Raw genomic sequence first — 18,210 nt, 5'->3', positions numbered from 1 at the left:
CGGCAAACAGTGATACACGTGAACAGACAGCTTTACCAAAGGCACAGAATAATTTAAAGATAAGGTTTTTGTTATATTCTGAACGCCTCGTCCCAGCCCCTCATGGTGATCGAGTTCCATAAGGAATAAGGGGTGTTCTTATGGGTCCGATGAACGTCAAACCAAAGGCGGCAATGCATGGAAAACTGTGATAAATTCTAAGTTATTTGTTTAATTTACTGCCGCTCCAGCTGCATTAAACTGTACGGAAACCATAGACTAACACCCAAACAGGAAGTTAAACTTTGCAATCCGATATGATGCAGGTTTGAAATACATCTGTACTTACGGAGAGGCAGGCAGACGTCTGTGCAGTGGTAGTGCTGGAAATATGTAATCTAGCTGTCAAAAAACACTGGCATCCAGGAGAATCAGTGAGCCTTCACCCGTAAATACAATCAGCGACCCTGTGCGAGAGAGAAATACAATAATTGTGGAGTCACAATATTAACATTTGATTAAAAAAAACTTTTACTCACCATTAAAACTGATACCAGCAATAAGACATGCACAAATCGGCCAGCTAGCCACTGATGTGCACACTAGTATCAAAACGTATAAAAAAGAACGCCTTTGTGTCTTGACAACAAACACTACCTGGAAAGGTGTAACAGCAATTTCCCTTGCAAAGAACTTTCTGACAACAACTAAAATACGATACAAATAACGCGTCGCGCCCTCTCCACCTTAAATGAATTATTGAACAATGTTGATCTGAATGAATATCCTGGGCAAGTTCAAACATGAACTACAAACTAAAGCATTTAAACTGAACAATAGGGGCCCTGGGAATGTAATAGGAAATGCAGTATATGTGGCAGGGCATCTGGAGAGCTGAGAAGTCGTCATTAATAGGAGTGTAAAAATATCGCATTATTTCTTTTGCAAAATTATACAAAATTCTATAAAAATTCAGAAAATGATGCTTTTGCAGCAATGTGTGATTTTGAGCCATTTCCAATTACTTTTTTTAAAGTGAGCGCACACTTCACATGAAAAGGTCTCACGAGATACTGGTAAGAGACTAGTTTGAGCATAAAAGGTCTTTCACCGATAACAATTACGTCAACTTTCATCACACGAAATTCAGAAATTGTGTGAATTTCACAGGCGTAAAGGGACGTAAAAAATATGCAAGTCTAAGGTTCACCTAAACAAGTTCTGTAATAGTAAGCTAAAGAAAACAAGCATTGGCAAAGCCAATAGGTCTTGCCTGTACAAGACCTATTGCCTTTGGCAATGTGTTTTGCCATGCTGTACACTAGCGTGGCTTCTGTCCAGCATGGCTAAAACTTAGTGGCGTGAAGTGTCAGTGCAGAGTGGGAGAGTAGAGTGGATTTGTTTGAATGTCAGGGTGGAGTAGGTGGATTAGAGTGTTGTAGAGTTAAGTAGAGGGAGTAGGGTTCAGTGGCAGAGAGTGTCGTAGAGTGGATTTCAGCAGTGTGTAGTGGGTTGGAGTGGACTGAAGTACTGGGGTGGATTGGATTGGAGTAGAATGGGGTGGATTGGACTGGAGTAGAATGGGGTGGATTGAGTAGATTGAGGTGGATTGTGGTGGGGTGGATTGGATTAGAGTAGAATGGGCTGGATTAATACGGGGTGAGGTGGATGGGATTAGGGTGGATTAGACTGGAGTGGGTCGTTTGGATTGGAGTGATAGGGGTGGATTAGAATGGGGTGGGGTCGGGTGAACTGGATTAGAATGGGGTGGTGTGGATTAGATTGGACTGGACTGGAGTGGGGTGGATTAGACTGCACTGGAGTGGGGTGGATTAGATTGGACTGGACTGGAGTGGGATGGATTAGATTATCTTGGGCTGGAGTGGGGTGGATTAGATTGCAATGGGATGGTTTGGATTGGAGTGGGTGAATTGGATTGGGGTGGTCTGGATGAACTGGGGGGTTGTGGACTGAACTGGGATGAGGTGGGATGGATTGGACTGTGATAGAGTGGGGGGACTGGAGTAGAGTGGTGGATTGGGGTGGGGTGAATTGGATTAGGGTGAGGTGGATTGGATTGGAGTGGGCTGGATTAGATTTGGGTGGCGTGTGTTGGATTGGATTCTGGTGGATTCAATTGGGGTGGATTGCATGGATGTGGGTTGGATTGGACTGTGGTGGGGTGGATGGATTGAATTGGATCGGGGTGGGCTGCGGTGGACTGAACTGGGGTCGGGTAGATTGGATTGGGGTGGGGTGGATTGTAGTGTGATGGAGTGGAGTGGATTGTGTTGGAGTAGGTGGATTGGACTGGGGTAGGCTGGATGGATTGGACTGGAGTGTGGTGGACTGATACTGGGGTGGGGTGGGCTGGATTGGTGTCGAGTGGGGTAGATTGGAGTTGGGTGAATTGCAGTGCGTGGAGAGGCGTGGATTGAAATGGGGTGGGTTGGATTGGGGTGGGGTGGGGTGTGGTGAATTAGACTGGGATGGATTGATGGATTGGACTGGGGTGGTTTGCATTGAGGTGAGGTGGATTGGTTTGGATTGGCATGGGGTGAATTGGACTGTACTGAGTGAGGTGGATTGGGGTGGTGTGGGGTGGGGGTCAGGTGAATTGGAGTGAGGTAGATTGGAATGGGATAGATTGGATTGGGGTGGAGTGGATTGCGTTGGGTAGGAGTAAATTGGGATGGGGAGGAGTGGAATGGAGTGGATTGGGTTGGGAGGAGTGGATTGGTGTGGGGTGGGTTGGTTTGGATTGGAGAGGAGAGGATTGCACTGGATTGAAGGGAGTTAGATTAAGGTCGATTGGAGTGGAGTGGATTTGACTGGAGTAAGGTGGAGTGGGTAGCGTTGGACTTGATTGGAGTGGGTTGGAGTGGGGTGGGGTGGATTGGATTGAGTAGGTTGGAGTAGATTGAGGGGTGGATTAGGGTGTGATGGGGGATTAGAGTGTGATGTGGTGGAACTGATTGAATGGGGTGGATTGGGGTGGGGTGAGGTGGACTGGATTGGGGTGGGGTGGATTGGATTAGAGAGAGGTGTACTGGATTGAAGTGAGGTTATGGTGGTTTGAAGTGGGATGGATTTGACTGGAGTAGGGTGGATTCATGTAGACTGGACTGAGTGAGATGAATTAAAGCGGATTGTATTGAGTAGGGTGGATTGTATTAGAGTGGATTGGGGTGGGATGGATTGTGGTGGGGTGGAGTGGGTAGGAGGGGGTTGGGGTGGAGTGGATTGGTGTGGGGTGGGTTGGATTGGATTGGAGAAGGGTGGATTGGATTGCAGAGGGGTGGATTGATTTGAGATGGGTGTACTTGATTGAAGTGAGGTAGATTAAGGTAGTTTGGAGTGGGGTGGATTTGACTGGAGTAGGGTGGATTGGGTAGCATTGGACTTGATTGGAACGGGGTGGGTTGGAGTGGGGTGGGTGGATTGGATTGAGTGGGGTGGATTGGATTGAGTGAGGTGGATTGGATTGAGTGAGGTGGATTAGGGTGTGATGGGGTGGATTAGGGTGTAATGGGGTGGAATGGATTGGGATGGGATGGATTGGGGTGCATTGGATTAGTGCGGGGTGGATTTGATTGGTGTGGGGCGGACTGGATCAGAGAGGGGTGTACTGATTGAAGTGGGGTGGATTAAGGTGGTTTACATTCAGGTGGATTCAACTAGAGTAGTGTGGATTAATATGGACTGGATTGAGTAGGGTGGATTAAAGTGGATTGCATTGGAGTGGGATGGATTGTATTGGAGTGAGGTGGATTTGGTAGTGGTGGACTTGATTGGAGTGGGTGGGTTGGATTGGAGTAGGGTGGGATGAGTGGAGCATGGTGGGATGACTGGAGTGTGGTGGGTTGGATTGGGGTGAGCTGGAGTGGAGGGGGGTGGGTCCTTTTGGAGTGGGATGGTTGGATTGGAGTGGGGTGGGTTAGGTTGGAGTGGGGTGGGGTGGACATGAGTGGGGTGGTCTGGACTGGAGTGGATTGGGGAGTTGTGGATTGGGATGAGGTGTATTGGATTGGAGTGGGGTAGGTTGGACTGGGCTGGATTGGGGATGATTGGATTGGCGTGGTGTGGAATGGGTTGGACTCTGGTTGATTGGAGTAGGGTGAATTGGGGTTGCATGGGTTGGACTGTGGTGAGGTGGATTGGGCTGGAGAGGGGCAGATTGTTTTAGAGTGGGGCAGGTTGTTTTGGATAGAAGTGGGGCAGATTGGAGTGGGCATGCTTTTTTGGATTGGAGTGCTGAAGATTGTAGTGGGATAGATTATTCTGGATTGGAGTGGGGCAGATGGGAGTGGGGCAGATTGGATTACAGCCGATTGGAGTGGGTCAGATTGTTTTGGATTGCAGTGGGGCAGATTGAAGTGAGCCAGATTACAGTGGGCTGGATTGGAGTGGCGTAGATTGTTTTGGATGGGAATGGGCCGGATTGGAGTGTGGCAGAGTGTTTTGGATTGGAGTGGACAAAATTGGAGTGGGGCAGATTGTTTTGGATTGGAGTGGGTCGGATTGGAGTGGGGCATATTGTTTTGGATTGGAGAAGGTTGGATTGCTGTGGGACAGATTGTTTTGTATTGGAGTGGGCCGGATTGGAGTGGGGTAGATCTTTTTAGATAGGAGGAGGGCAGATTGGAGTGGGGCAGATTGTTTTAGATTGGTGTGGGGTGGGTTAGTTTGGATTGGAGAGGAGAGGATTGTACTGGATTGAAGGGAGTTAGATTAAGGTGGATTGGAGTGGAGTGGATTTGACTGGAGTAAGGTGGAGTGGGTAGTGTTGGACTTGATTGGAGTGGGTTGGAGTGGGGTGGGGTGGATTGGATTGAGTAGATTGGAGTAGATTGAGTGGGGTGGATTAGGGTGTGATGGGGTGGATTAGAGTGTGATGTGGTGGAACTGATTGAATGGGGTGGATTGGATTGGGGTGTGGTGAGGTGGACTGGATTGGGGTGGGGTGGGGTGGGGTGGATTGGGGTGGATTGGATTGGAGAGAGGTGTACTGGATTGAAGTGAGGTTCTGGTGGTTTGAAGTGGGGTGGATTTGACTTGAGTAGGGTGGATTCATGTGGACTGGACTGAGTGAGATGGATTAAAGCGGATTGTATTGAGTAGGGTGGATTGTATTAGAGTGGATTGGGGTGGGTAGGATGGGGTTGGGGTGGAGTGGATTGGTGTGGGGTGGGTTGGATTGGATTGGAGAAGGGTGGATTGGATTGCAGAGGGGTGAATTGATTTGAGACGGGTGTACTCGATTGAAGTGGGGTAGATTAAGGTAGTTTGGAGTGGGGTGGATTTGACTGGAGTAGGGTGGATTGGGTAGCATTGGACTTGAATTGGAACAGGGTGGGTTGGAGTGGGGTGGGGTGGGTGGATTGGATTGAGTGGGGTGGATTGGATTGAATGGGGTGGATTGGATTGGGGTGGACTGGATTGGGATGGGATGGATTGGGGTGCATTGGATTAGTGTAGGGTGGATTTGATTGTTGTGGGGTGGACTGGATCAGAGAGGGGTGTACTGATTGATGTGGGGTGGATTAAGGTGTTTTAAAGTCAGGTGGATTCAACTGGAGTAGGGTGGATTAATATGGACTGGACTGAGTAGGGTGGATTAAAGTGGATTGCATTGGAGTGGGATGGATTGTATTGGAGTGAGGTGGATTTGGTAGTGGTGGACTTGATTGGAGTGGGGTGGGTTGGACTGGAGTAGGGTGGGATGAGTGGAGCGTGGTGGGATGACTGGAGTGTGGTGGGTTGGATCCTTTTGGAGTGGGATGGGTTGGATTGGAGTGGGGTGGGTTAGGTTGGAATGGAGTGGGGTGGTCTGGACTGGAGTGGATTAGGGAGTGGTGGATTGGGATGAGGTGTATTGCATTGGAGTGGGGTAGGTTGGACTGGGCTGGATTGGGGATGATTGGATTGGTGTGGTGTGGAAAGGGTTGAGTGGGTTGGACTGTGGTTGATTGGAGTAGGGTGAATTGGGGTTGCATGGGTTGGACTGTGGTGATGTGGATTGGGCTGGAGTGGGGCAGATTGTTTTAGAGTGGGGCAGGTTGTTTTGGATAGAAGTGGGGAAGATTGGAGTGGGCATGCTTTTTTGGATTGGAGTGCGGAAGATTGTAGTGGGATAGATTTTTCTGGATTGGAGTGGGGCAGATTGGAGTACAGCAGATTGGACTGGGTCAGATTGTTTTGGATTGCAGTGGGGCAGATTGAAGTGAGCCAGATTACAGTGGGATGGTTTGGATGTAGGGTAGATTGTATTGGATGGGAATGGGCCGGATTGGAATGTGGCAGAGTGTTTTGGACTCGGAGTGGGCAAAATTGGAGTGGGGCAGATTGTTTTGGATTGGAGTGGGTCAGATTGGAGTGGGGTAGATTTTTTGGGATAGGAGGAGGGCAGATTGGAGTGGGGCAGATTGTTTTAGATTGGAGTGGGCAGATTGTTCTGGATTCTAGTGGGGCAGATTGTTTCGGATTGGAGTGGGGCACATGGTTTTGGTTTGGAGTGGGGCAGATTGTTTTGGATTCTAGTGGGGCAGATTGTTTTGGATTGGAGTGGGATAGATTGGAGTGGGGCACATGGTTTTGGTTTGGAGTGGGGCAGATTGTTTTGGATTCTAGTGGGGCAGATTGTTTTGGATTGGAGTGGGATAGATTGGAGTGGGGCACATGGTTTTGGTTTGGAGTGGGGCAGATTGTTTTGGATTGGAGTGGGCCGGATTGGAGTGGGGTAGATTTTTTTGGGATAGGAGGAGGGCAGATTGGAATGGGCAGATTGTTTTGGATTCTAGTGGGGCACATGGTTTTGGTTTGGAGTGGTGCAGATTGTTTTTGATTGGAGTGGGGCAAATTGTAGTGGGGCAGATTGCTTTGGAGTGGTGCAGCTTTTTTCTTATTAGAGTCAGACAAATTGGAGTGGGGCAGATTGTTTTGGATTGGAGTAGGGCAGATTGGAGTGGGGCAAAATGTTTTGGATTGGAGTGGGGTAGATTGGTGGATTGGAGTGGCACAGGTTGTTTTGGAATGGAGTGGGGCAGATTAGAATGGGGCAGATTGGAGTGGGGCAGATTGTTTTGAGATGGAATGGTGCAGATTGTTTTGGATTGGAGTTGTGCAAATTGGAGTGGGGTAGATTGCTTTTGAGTGGTGCAGATTGTTTTGTATTAGAGTGGGGAAATTGGAGTAGGGCAGATTGGTTTGTAGTGGTGCAGATTGTTTTTGATTAGAGTTGGGCGAATTGTAGTGGGGCAGATTAGACTGGGGTGGGTTGGAAGGATTGAAGTGGGGTGGGTTGGAGTGGACTGGAATGGGGTGGACTAGTGTGGGATAAGGTGGGTTGGACTGGGGTGGATTGTAGTGGGGCGGATTTGAGTGGGGTGGATTGGGGTGTCCTGCATGATTGTGTTAAAGCATCATTTCAGAGATTAGACGTGATAAAGAAACGCTGTTACTTTGGAATATTTAGAACAAGTTAATTGTCATCTTTTGAGAAGCGCACCCATGAGCAAAAATAAAAGAAAACATGAGCGGAAGGTGAGAAAAGACGACTTGGCAACATAAAAGAAAGCTTTAAAAAATAAAAATTTGCACTTTTGTTTGCCCTGCGGGCATGGTTTTGCCAGACACACACCTTCTGTTTGTGGGGCACTAAAAGTTAAACACAAATAAAATAGTACCTTGATCACGTCTGGAGCAGTGAGCAGGCACTAATTACATTTAATCAACCAGTGCTTGATCCCTGCTCCACACAGAGGAACGGAAATGATGCTAGGCGTGCCTGAATGAATTAAGAGGCTGTAAAGAAGGGTGCCACGAAAAAAAACAAATGGTAAGTGACAGGCAGGCCCCAAGCCCTTTACTGAACACAACAGAGTCTTGCAAGCGAGATGCATGTGCTAGCACATGCACTCGCAGGCTTGACCCTAAAAACTAAAACAGTGTTGTTGTCAGATCCCCTTTCAGAAGACCATGGGACACGCAGGAGCTACTGGGCCCAACCGTGGTGGTTGGTACATTTTACTACTGATGTCCCGGGGTTCGACCTACTATAGAACTGGGCCAAGAACCCCTTACCCTCTTGACTCTCAGTGGTAGCTGTGGTTGAGCAGTCAATGTTACCTCAGGGGGATAGAGATACAGGTGACTGAACACAACTCATAACTCAAAGTGCAGACAGAACGAACAATAAATCATTTTCCAGCCAAATACTTACCTTTATAAGAAAAAGTAGTATTTTATTTCTAACTTTACACTTGCAAAGGAATACAACATTTAGAGGCAAGAACACAATCCCCCTTTATGTCGGGTCTCTAGCAGTTGTCGGGCAAATCCCTATCACACCTTCCTTTGTGTAATTTGGTCGGGGTTAATCTCCATTCACTGGTGGCCACATGAAGGAAATGCAAACTATTAGGCCATACTCAAGAGTTCCTTTTTAACTCCTCAGGTTTCAGTCAAAGTGTTTATGGTGCTGCAGCACCTTCAGCCGTGAATCCTTCCAAACCCGCTCTTACAGCACAGAACCTTTCGTCATCACTGCAGGTGCCCTCAGCGCAGGCTCTTGCGAGATCCGATCCTGCTCAGAGAATTCAAGCTGCTCGTGTTACGCACAGCAGTATCTGTCAGATTTTGGCTCACTCTCTGCAGTGGCACAGACACTCACCCCAGCAATCTGAGCAGCTCCCAGCGATGGGGTAAGTCAAGTTCTCCCCCAGCAGGGGGATTCACTCCCTCAGCTTCTGACTGGAGTCCCACGAAGGCATATCATCCTCCTAATCCATGGGGGTCAGTTAGGGCAGATCTTTTACTGGGGCTAGACCTGCCAGTCACAGTCTCACTTCAGTCTTGGGAGACTTCCCGAAGTCTTTGATGATTTGGTCCCGGCAGCCTCCCTCGGCATACAGGGTTGCCCCGGTACCTTCCAGGCGCAACACAGGCTCATCAGGTGCAATCACCCACACCGCGGCGGACCCTCCTTGCATATGTGGTTGCCGCTCAGGCGTTCACGAGTCCTGACACACTGGCAACACAACTTCAAAGGTGACCCCCTATGCACCATAACAAGGCCCAAGGGTCTTGGAGCCCTCCACACAGCACTCAATATTTGGCACAGTCTACGTCAGCCCTCTCCTGGCATACTTGGTTTGTTGAAAACAGTCTTGCACATGGGCTAATGCCCGATCGGTCCACTGACGCATCCTCACACTTCACACAGGTAACCCTCATGGTTGGGCTCCCTACTGAAGCTGGCTCCCTCCAACTCTCTCCTACGCTCTCTCCAATGCTCTCCTCTTTCTGACAGGGCACACTGGTCTTGACAAGTAGGCAGGCACTGGTGCTCCAGGCTCTAGGGCAGGTGATTGTTGTTTCCCTGGGGACACTGGCATGCTTTGGCCCTCAGTGGTCACAGGTAAAAGTCTTGCAGAGCTTTCCCTTCTCTAGCAGCCCATGTGGGGGTTTGGAGTGGTGCAGATTGTTTTTGATTGGAGTGGGGCAAATTGTAGTGGGGAAGATTGCTTTGGAGAGGGGAAGGTTGTTTTTGATTAAAGTGGGGCGAATTGGAATGGGGCAGATTGCTTTGGAGTGGTGCAGCTTTTTTCTTATTAGAGTCGGACGAACTGGAGTGGGGCAGATTGTTTTGGATTGGAGTGGGGCAGATTGGAGTGGGGCAAAATGTTTTGGATTGGATTGGGGTAGATTGGAGGATTGGAGTGGCACAGATTGTTTTGGAATGGAGTGGGGCAGATTAGAATGGGGCGGATTGGAGTGGGGCAGATTGTTTTGAGATGGAATGGTGCAGATTGTTTTGGATTGGAGTTGTGCAAATTGGAGTGGGGTAGATTGCTTTTGAGTGGTGCAGATTGTTTTTTATTAGAGTGGGGAAATTGGAGTAGGGCAGATTGGTTTGTAGTGGTGCAGATTGTTTTTGATTAGAGTTGGGCGAATTGTAGTGGGGCAGATTAGACTGGGGTGGGTTGGAAGGATTGAAGTGGGGTGGGTTGGAGTGGACTGGATTGGGGTGGGGTGGACTAGTGTGGGATAAGGTGGGTTGGACTGGGGTGGATTGTAGTGGGGCGGATTTGAGTGGGGTGGATTGGGGTGTCCTGCATGATTGTGTTAAAGCATCATTTCAGAGATTAAACGTGATAAAGAAACGCTGTTACTTTGGAATATTTCGAACAAGTTAATTGTCATCTTTTGAGAAGCGCACCCAGGAGCAAAAACAAAAGAAAACATGAGCGGAAGGTGAGAAAAGACGACTTGGCAAAATAAAAAAAAGCTTTAAAAAATAAAAAATTTCACTTTTGTTTGCCCTGCTGGGCATGGTTTTTCCAGACACACACCTTCTGTTTGTGGGGCACTAGAAGTTAAACACAAACAAAATAGTACCTTGATCACGCCTGGAGCAGTGAGCGGGCACTAATTACATTCAATCAACCAGTGCTTGATTCCTGCTCCACACAGAGGAACGGAAATGATGCTAGGCGTGCCTGAATGAATTAAGAGGCTGTAAAGAAGGGTGCCACGAAAAACAACAAATGGTAAGTGACAGGCAGGCCCCAAGCCCTTTACTGAACACAACAGAGTCTTGCAAGCGAGATGCATGTGCTAGCACATGCACTCGCAGGCTTGACCCTAAAAACTAAAACAGTGTTGTTGTCAGATCCCCTTTCAGAAGACCATGGGACACGCAGGAGCTACTGGGCCCAACTGTGGTGGTTGGTGCATTTTACTACTGATGTCCTGGGGTTCGACCTACTATAGAACTGGGCCAAGTACCCCTTACCCTCTTGACTCTCAGTGGTAGCTGTGGTTGAGCAGTCAAGGTTACCTCAAGGGGATAGAGATACAGGTCACTGAACACAACTCATAACTCAAAGTGCAGACAGAACTAACAATAAATCATCTTCCAGCCAAATACTTACCTTTATAAGAAAAAGTAGTATTTTATTTCTAATTTTACACTTGCAAAGGAATACAACATTTAGAGGCAAGAACACAATCCCCCTTTATGTCGGGTCTCTAGCAGTTGTCGGGCAAATCCCTATCGCACCTTCCTTTGTGTAATTTGGTCAGGGTTAATCTCCATTCACTGGTGGCCACATGAAGGAAATGCAAACTATTAGGCCATACTCAAGAGTTACTTTTTAACTCCTCAGGGTTTCAGTCAAAGTGTTTATGGTGCCTATGAACCTATATTCAACCAGGGTATGCTTATTTTAAAACACATACACTGCCAGTACACACAATCACTATGTGCATGCTGCCCAACACTTTAGCCTTCAGCATTGTACTTCACGCAAGCACACATACACCAAGCACATGCGGTCCCTGTGCTCGCACTTCACAGCACTACAGCTTTCATGCAATATTGTATTCCTCTCAGGCATGCATACACCCAGCACACATTCTAACCACACATGTACTGCACAGTACTGCTCCATCCTTGAACTGCACCCTTCCCAGACACACATACAACCAACGCAAAGTCACTACTCCTGTGCTACGGAGCGCTCCACACCTAACTGATGTAGGGCAAGGGTACGTTAAGCTCACAGCAGCACTTTAAAAAATGTGATTGACCTGTAGGCCTCCCTCCAGTGACACAGGGTAAAAAGGTTGTGGTGAAGATGGTAGCTGTCCACCACTATGAGGGTAGCACTTTGGACTACCTTCCTGTTCCAACCAGACTGCAATCCATGAGACAGGCCTATGTCATGGCACACCGCATGATCAGTGTTTGCCTATGACAAAAAAAATCAGCACAGTTCTGCACTCAGGGTAGGGGTACACATCTTTTAACATGCAAAGGACTTTTTCGTCTCAACAGTTGTATACCCTGACAAAATAAAAACTTAAAATCAACTGATGTATCATTTATGTCATAGGACTTCTCTGTGCAGTAAAATGCATACAAACTGAAAACAATAATTACTGCCACATATTCAAAGTTTAGGACTATATTATTTTTTGTTAAAGCCCTTGATGGTCCCCAAATCAACACACAAGTCCATAAAGTGGCGAATGGCAACACACATTGCCTTTGATTTACACCTGACTGCTTCATGCCACTTACCAGGGATTGAGCACAGGTTTATTTTACTTAATTTGTATGACATCTAGCAAATGGTGGCCTAATCTTTTGAAGTGGACTCTTGTCCATCCCAAACATATCTCTAATGCCTCTGCTTGTCCCTATTATAGGAAGTTCTGTTGCTTGCACATCACAGAGCGATAGACTCATTTGTCCAAGATCCCTTAACATGGGGAGGCTAGAATGGGGATCTCCAGGTTCTACAGTGAGCAATTTAACCTCTAGTGTCCAAATAAATGCTTCCAAAATAGCGTGTTTGCTGTGTACATGTTTGATGTGAAATGATTGTCTAGCATTAACTATTAACAATGCAGACCAGGGGTGCTGGAACAATTTTCAAAGTGGTGGAGCTGCCATTAATGTTTCATCACTGAAGCCACAGGGATTGTGAAAAATCCAAGTGCCACACAAAGAACAAGTGTATCAAATAAGCCACGCACATTCAGCAGGAGAGTGGTAAGAGTGTAGTATGTAGCCATTTGTGAATGTTGGAGCACACTGTCTCATACATATTACTAAAGCATGGTGATGTAGTACACCGTCATTTACAGACCACTTATTTTCCAGTGAAATATCTACTAAATCTGCACTGGCATGCAGTTTTACTGTTAAAACCGCATAGCACACAGACAATATTATGTGGAAATCACGTTTTAGCACATATTTGCCATTGCACATCACCAAGTAATGTGACTTGATTTCTTTTGAGCCTATTAAAATGTTTGTTTTTATTCCACGCCAGATTTACAAAAAAAGTGCTTCATTTGTGCTTTCCTAATTATTGATATATTTTGAAATATTTGTGCAGTTCATTTACAGGTATTTAAATGTGGTGTGTTGGAAAAAAAACTGACATCATACAGCCTTTCCTTTAATACTTCCTTCACCCCAGCAACATTGTCTCATAGTTCATTTTACAAAATCATTTACCTGCAGTCAAAGAAAGAAAGGTAAACAGCAATCTCCATATTAAAAGAATAAGCAGCAGTTTGTAAGAAACGTAGCCTGACATTTGGTCCCTGTCTTTGAACCCACAGCAAACGTGACAGAATAAAAAAAAAATTAAAGGCATCTTAATTGCTCATTCGCCTTCTGACTCGAGCTGGTTAAATTTAGGATGTACCAGCATCCCGCGCACCCCTACTTTCAGAGCCTATGTTCCAGTCACTAGGTATCCAGCTACTATTCATGTTTGAAGGGGGACCTATTATTTGAAATTCCACTGGGATATGTGTGCATATGAATGGGATATAGGTGACTGAGAGGCTGTGTCATATGTACTTGTGGCATAGGACACACCTTTTGCATATGTGACACCATTACATACTTAACACAGACATACAACCATTATTTTTTAATGGAAGAAATTTAAAGTGCAAAAATGTTCAGAAAGTGGAACATTTTTCTGCACTTTAAACGTCTTCCATTTAAAAAATGACTGTATTTTTCTGTTATAAATATTGCACAGTGTTATGCTGCCCACTGGGAGGAAGAGTCCTGCTGTTTGTAAATGCAACACTTTGAACACAAAAAACTGTGAAACTTAAGATGGAAAGTTAACTTAATCATAAGGTAACTTTTCATTTTAATTTTGCTCCCATTTAAGAGCATTGAGAAACAGCATTTTGTTCTCACCTTCAATATTGAGTTGGCAGGGACTTTTATTTAAGGTTGAAATACCTCAGTGCTTCAGTTCTTCGCCTCTGTGCCCTAGGTCATAAATCTGACTCCAGCACTTCTCCTTATCAGGCCCTGCTATCTGCAGCCTGATGATAATAATGTAAAACAAGCACATCCTCTCTTAACTTTAAAAGGAAAAATGTGACCTTGTGCTTATTTAGAAATGAACTCCTGTTGTGAGTTACTCTGAAGGGGTCTGGAAGCTACTAGTACTTCACGATCCACTGGTTGGAAACACCTGGTTTAAAATAGGTAAGATTTGTGTACTAGAGAGATTTTTTAGTCTAGATTATGGGTGAATACCTTTCTAGGAACAGGAAATGTTTTCCACTCAAACACTTTTTCTGTTACATTGAGAACAGGAGCATAACGTAGGCCCTGTGGCACGGGGGCCATCAATCCGTCTGGGGCGATTGAATATCTGTGAGACAGGAAATGCATAAGGGCTCCTCATCACATTTTGGAGTGGGCCTCCATCATTTTGGGTTATGCCTCTAAGTGAGAAGCAGCCAACAACTGGAGGCGACATTGCTCCAACATAGCAGTTCCCTGCTTGCTGGAGCAATGTTTTAATCTGCTTTCCTGCACGCATTTTTGCAGGGAAACAGATGAAAACTCCACTTTCTGCAAGCGGGAGCGGAGCTGTGTTTGCTTTTGCTTGGTGGGAGCTCTCCACTCCCACAAAGCAAAAGCAAACAGCTACCACCCGAGGGTGGGCGCCTTGGGAGGTAACAGGAGCCGTCCCTGTGGGGTGGTGGTCCATAGGGCCATCTATGCGCCACGAGGGGGGCTGTCCAGTCCCCCTCCAGTGTTTAATTTAGCCCCTGGGACATGTGGCTGAAGTCGAGTCTCAAAATGGCTGCCAACATTTGCTGGATGAAGTGTTGGCAGCCTATCAGATCTCTGCACAAGATCGTTAGTATTTGTAAATTTTTTGGTGACTCTAGATATACAAATTTGAATTTCCTTTACTTTCTCCTAAACTACTGAACAGACGCCCCGGTCCCAGGGATTACCACCTACCCAGGGCTACAAGAATTTAAATGATGTGTGGGGGTGGCTGCTTGGAACCGCTGGGCTCAGGGGACCACCACCTCCCCCTCAGGGAGTCATTTATGGCCCTTGCAAGCGCCACCCCTCAGGCCTGGCTCCTGCTACTGCCCAAGGTGCCCACTGTATGGAGGTAGCTGTTTGCTTTTGCTTGGCGGAGCTGTGACAGCTTCTGCCAAACAAAAGCAAACACTCTACTTCCAGCAAGCAGGAATTGTCAAAATGCTCTTGCTTGTTGAAAGCGGATTTAACATTTCTTTCTCTTCCCACAGATGACATGTGGGCAGGGAAAGAAAATAATCTATTGCTCCTGCATGCAGGGAGCTGCATTTTCTGCACCTCCCCATGTGCGGGAGCAATGCTGGCTCCCTCAGGGGGTGGGAAGCCGGCTGGGACCGCGGGGCCTTGAGGTTCCACCTGCTGTCCCCAACTTTTAGTGAAAAAAAACAATGAACCCTGCCATTTTTCATGATAGAAATACGCAGGGCAGCATTCATTGTGGTACAATGCTTATTTTTTCACAGAGATAAACCTCCACAGGAAGCACTTACAGATATAAAAAAAGCAGGTGCCCAATTAGAAGCTCAACTTCTGTAAAGTTGTAATCATTCTAACTTCATGCACATGGCCAAGGCAAAGCAAGTGTTTTTTCTCTGCATTTCCAACATGAAAAGTTATTTGTAAACCTTGAAGGAGGTATTTGTATCCTTTCTTTTTTTTAGCTCAATATCTCATGTAGTGACTGTGACAAGTGGGTTCTTTCTGGTCATCTGCTGCTCAGACCAGACATTGTGTTATCCCTTTTTAGAAATACAAGTATGTGAAATGGCCTAGAAGCCCCACCCTTTTGGCACTGCCCCGTATACATTACTGATATGCAACCTATTTCCCCCTGTTTTCCAAGGAAGATGGACAGCTTATTAGAATGACCCCAAATGCGCTTCACAGCAATTATGGAGACACGTTCTTGATGCACAGGAATATGATCACATCCGCACCAAACAAATAATCACTTCATAAGTGCCAGTGGGTGTTGGCCACAGGACCTGGCCACAGACCAGGCCCAGCAGCCAAACCCCACCATGCACGGCCAAAGGCCATGCAGGGCACTTGGTTGTGTGGCTATAGGGGGTTGGCTGCAGGCCCTGCAGTCAGCCTCTGCGGCACACAGCCAAAGGCTGTGCATGTCAGTGGTTGCATTAATGTATAGTAATTAAAATTAGTTTACATTACAAAAACCATAAAAATGTACTGAAAAAACAAGATTACAGGGACGTTATAGTTAGGAAATAGATTTTTAAAAATACATAGAAATTCACTTAAAAAAACAAAGGTTACAGGGATGTTATAGTTAGGCTCACATTTTAAATGCACAAAACCATAGAAATTCATCTGTTATAGTTAGAGTTAGCTCAAGTAACTATAATTCATGCCCTAAAGTAACTATTACTAGTGCCCTTGTTATGCACTGCTAATTACCCCACATATTACAGCACTCCAGTCGTGGCTAGCTGCGCTCACAAGGGCCAGGCGGGTGCGGCACGTGGGGGCGGGTGGGTGGTGTACACATTTCATTCAAAATAGAAATAAAAACGTACCTGTTCCGCTGCCGCCGCTCCTCTTTCCATCGTCACTGCAGGCATGCACAGGCTCCCAGCCTGCCCTGCGGCCAAACCTGACACTGCTCAGAGTAACATTAGAATTGGCTGGGAGCACCCAGCCGGGGTGCTCCCAGGCAGATTGGGAGCCTGTGACTGCTCTCTCCAGCCCGGCAACACAGTGCTGGGCTGGAGAGAGCACACTGTGCCTGTGTGTTTGGCTGGCCCGTGACGCTCCTCTGCCCAGCATTCATGACATCTTTTATACCATCATTGATAATATCTATGTATTATTTGCAGTAAAAATTTTAACAAAAAAATTGTGCATGGTGGCGGCCAAGTTATAGTTAACTTAGGGCACGAGTTATAGTTACTTGAGTTAACTCTAACAACTGAATTTCTATGGTTGTGTATTTAAAATGTGAGCGTACTAAATTAGTACTGCTGGAGTACAAGTAACATACGATGAGAAAGAATAAGGAAAGTAAGACACATCCAGTTGCCACAGGTGTGCCATTTCTAGGCATTGAAAACAACTCAATTACCCTGATCCATGATACTTCATTTAGCAACCCTGGAAGGATTGAAGGCTAAGTTGGACTTGTGATTAGAAAAACCAGCAAGTTTTACTTCGCTGAACCATTTTTCCTTATTATAATTCTACACTATAAATCAGTAATATAATTTCATCCATAGGAACAGAATAAGGATTGATAAAATGACATCGTTTCCCGATTAAAAAAATATAATAACAAAATAATAATAAATTGGACATTTGTTTGGAGCTAATGTTTTCAACTTTTTAGGCGCCTAATTGGAAAGCAAGCTAGAGAGCAGTACTGTACTGATAGCAAAGCAAAACTACAAGATAAAAAAAAAACAGAAGACGGCTTATGCCCAATAGAAGCAAGTTCTGACAAGTTTAAACAAAAGAATGTTGTCACATTTACACTGCCACAGTGTGTTGTTTATTTTGTCTCTTCGGTGCAACAGGCAAAAATATACATTTTTAATTTGTCAGCATGGAACCTTGCTTGAAAGCCCTTTGGGAATTTATCAACACATATTGTCTTGAGTTTGCAAGCCCAGAGCCAGGAGAAAGTATCAAAGGGCGAGGCACAGGTAGCAGTTGCTACCACTGGCAGTGGCGACCCCTGGTGGACTTTCATGTTACTGTGCTTATAAATACACAGCTTGAAGCTTCATGGTTTGCCGTTGGAGTCTCCGGATATTAAGGCTGCCAAAACCCATCTCCCATTGCTACAATTGCCGTTAACTCTTCTTTCGGGAGTCAAGAAGGCAGCAAGCCCACCCACCTCCAAGAACCACCAGAACTTTTTACATAATTTGCCCTTTGACTCCTTGGTACACCGCTCATCAACAGTACCCCGCCTCCCAGTGTGTCCTTCCATAATACCCCACTAATTGTACTGCCAGCAGCCCAGATCAATTCTACTGTAAAATCTTCCTGTGAACCCTAGACATTCCATGTCCTTAAATGACCCTATTCTGTGTTGCTTCGCCACGCAGACTAAAAGGCCACACACCATTCATTACATCACAAGAGAATACAATAATCTAAAATGTGGTCAATAAATTAAAGTGCTCTTAAAAACGCCATCTTGAAATGGGAACAGCACATATTGTTTTTACTTCAAAGATCCCTTTGAAGCAGCATAACAGTAATCCATAAACTATTAAGGGACTTCCGCGCAGCTCACTGCTATAAGTCAAATAAAATGGAGGGTACAGAAATCATCTTTATCCAAAAATGTCTGAACGAAGACATCGTTTAATGGC

At 46.0% G+C, this 18,210-nt stretch overlaps 1 protein-coding gene across 2 annotated transcripts in view; it reads right to left on the bottom strand.

Annotated features, from left to right (window-relative positions):
• Positions 1-18,210, bottom strand: part of ALPK1 (alpha kinase 1) — a 323,413-nt gene that overhangs the window by 187,895 nt on the left and 117,308 nt on the right. For both annotated transcript variants that reach the window (XM_069241565.1, XM_069241574.1), the window contains exon 2: positions 329-446. The gene's annotated coding sequence lies outside the window, so the exon portion shown is untranslated. The remainder of the gene's footprint in view (positions 1-328; positions 447-18,210) is intronic.

This window comes from Pleurodeles waltl, chromosome 1_2, assembly GCF_031143425.1.
Source record: "Pleurodeles waltl isolate 20211129_DDA chromosome 1_2, aPleWal1.hap1.20221129, whole genome shotgun sequence".
Lineage (NCBI taxonomy): Eukaryota > Metazoa > Chordata > Amphibia > Caudata > Salamandridae > Pleurodeles > Pleurodeles waltl.
This window is presented reverse-complemented; position numbering and strand designations above follow the sequence as displayed.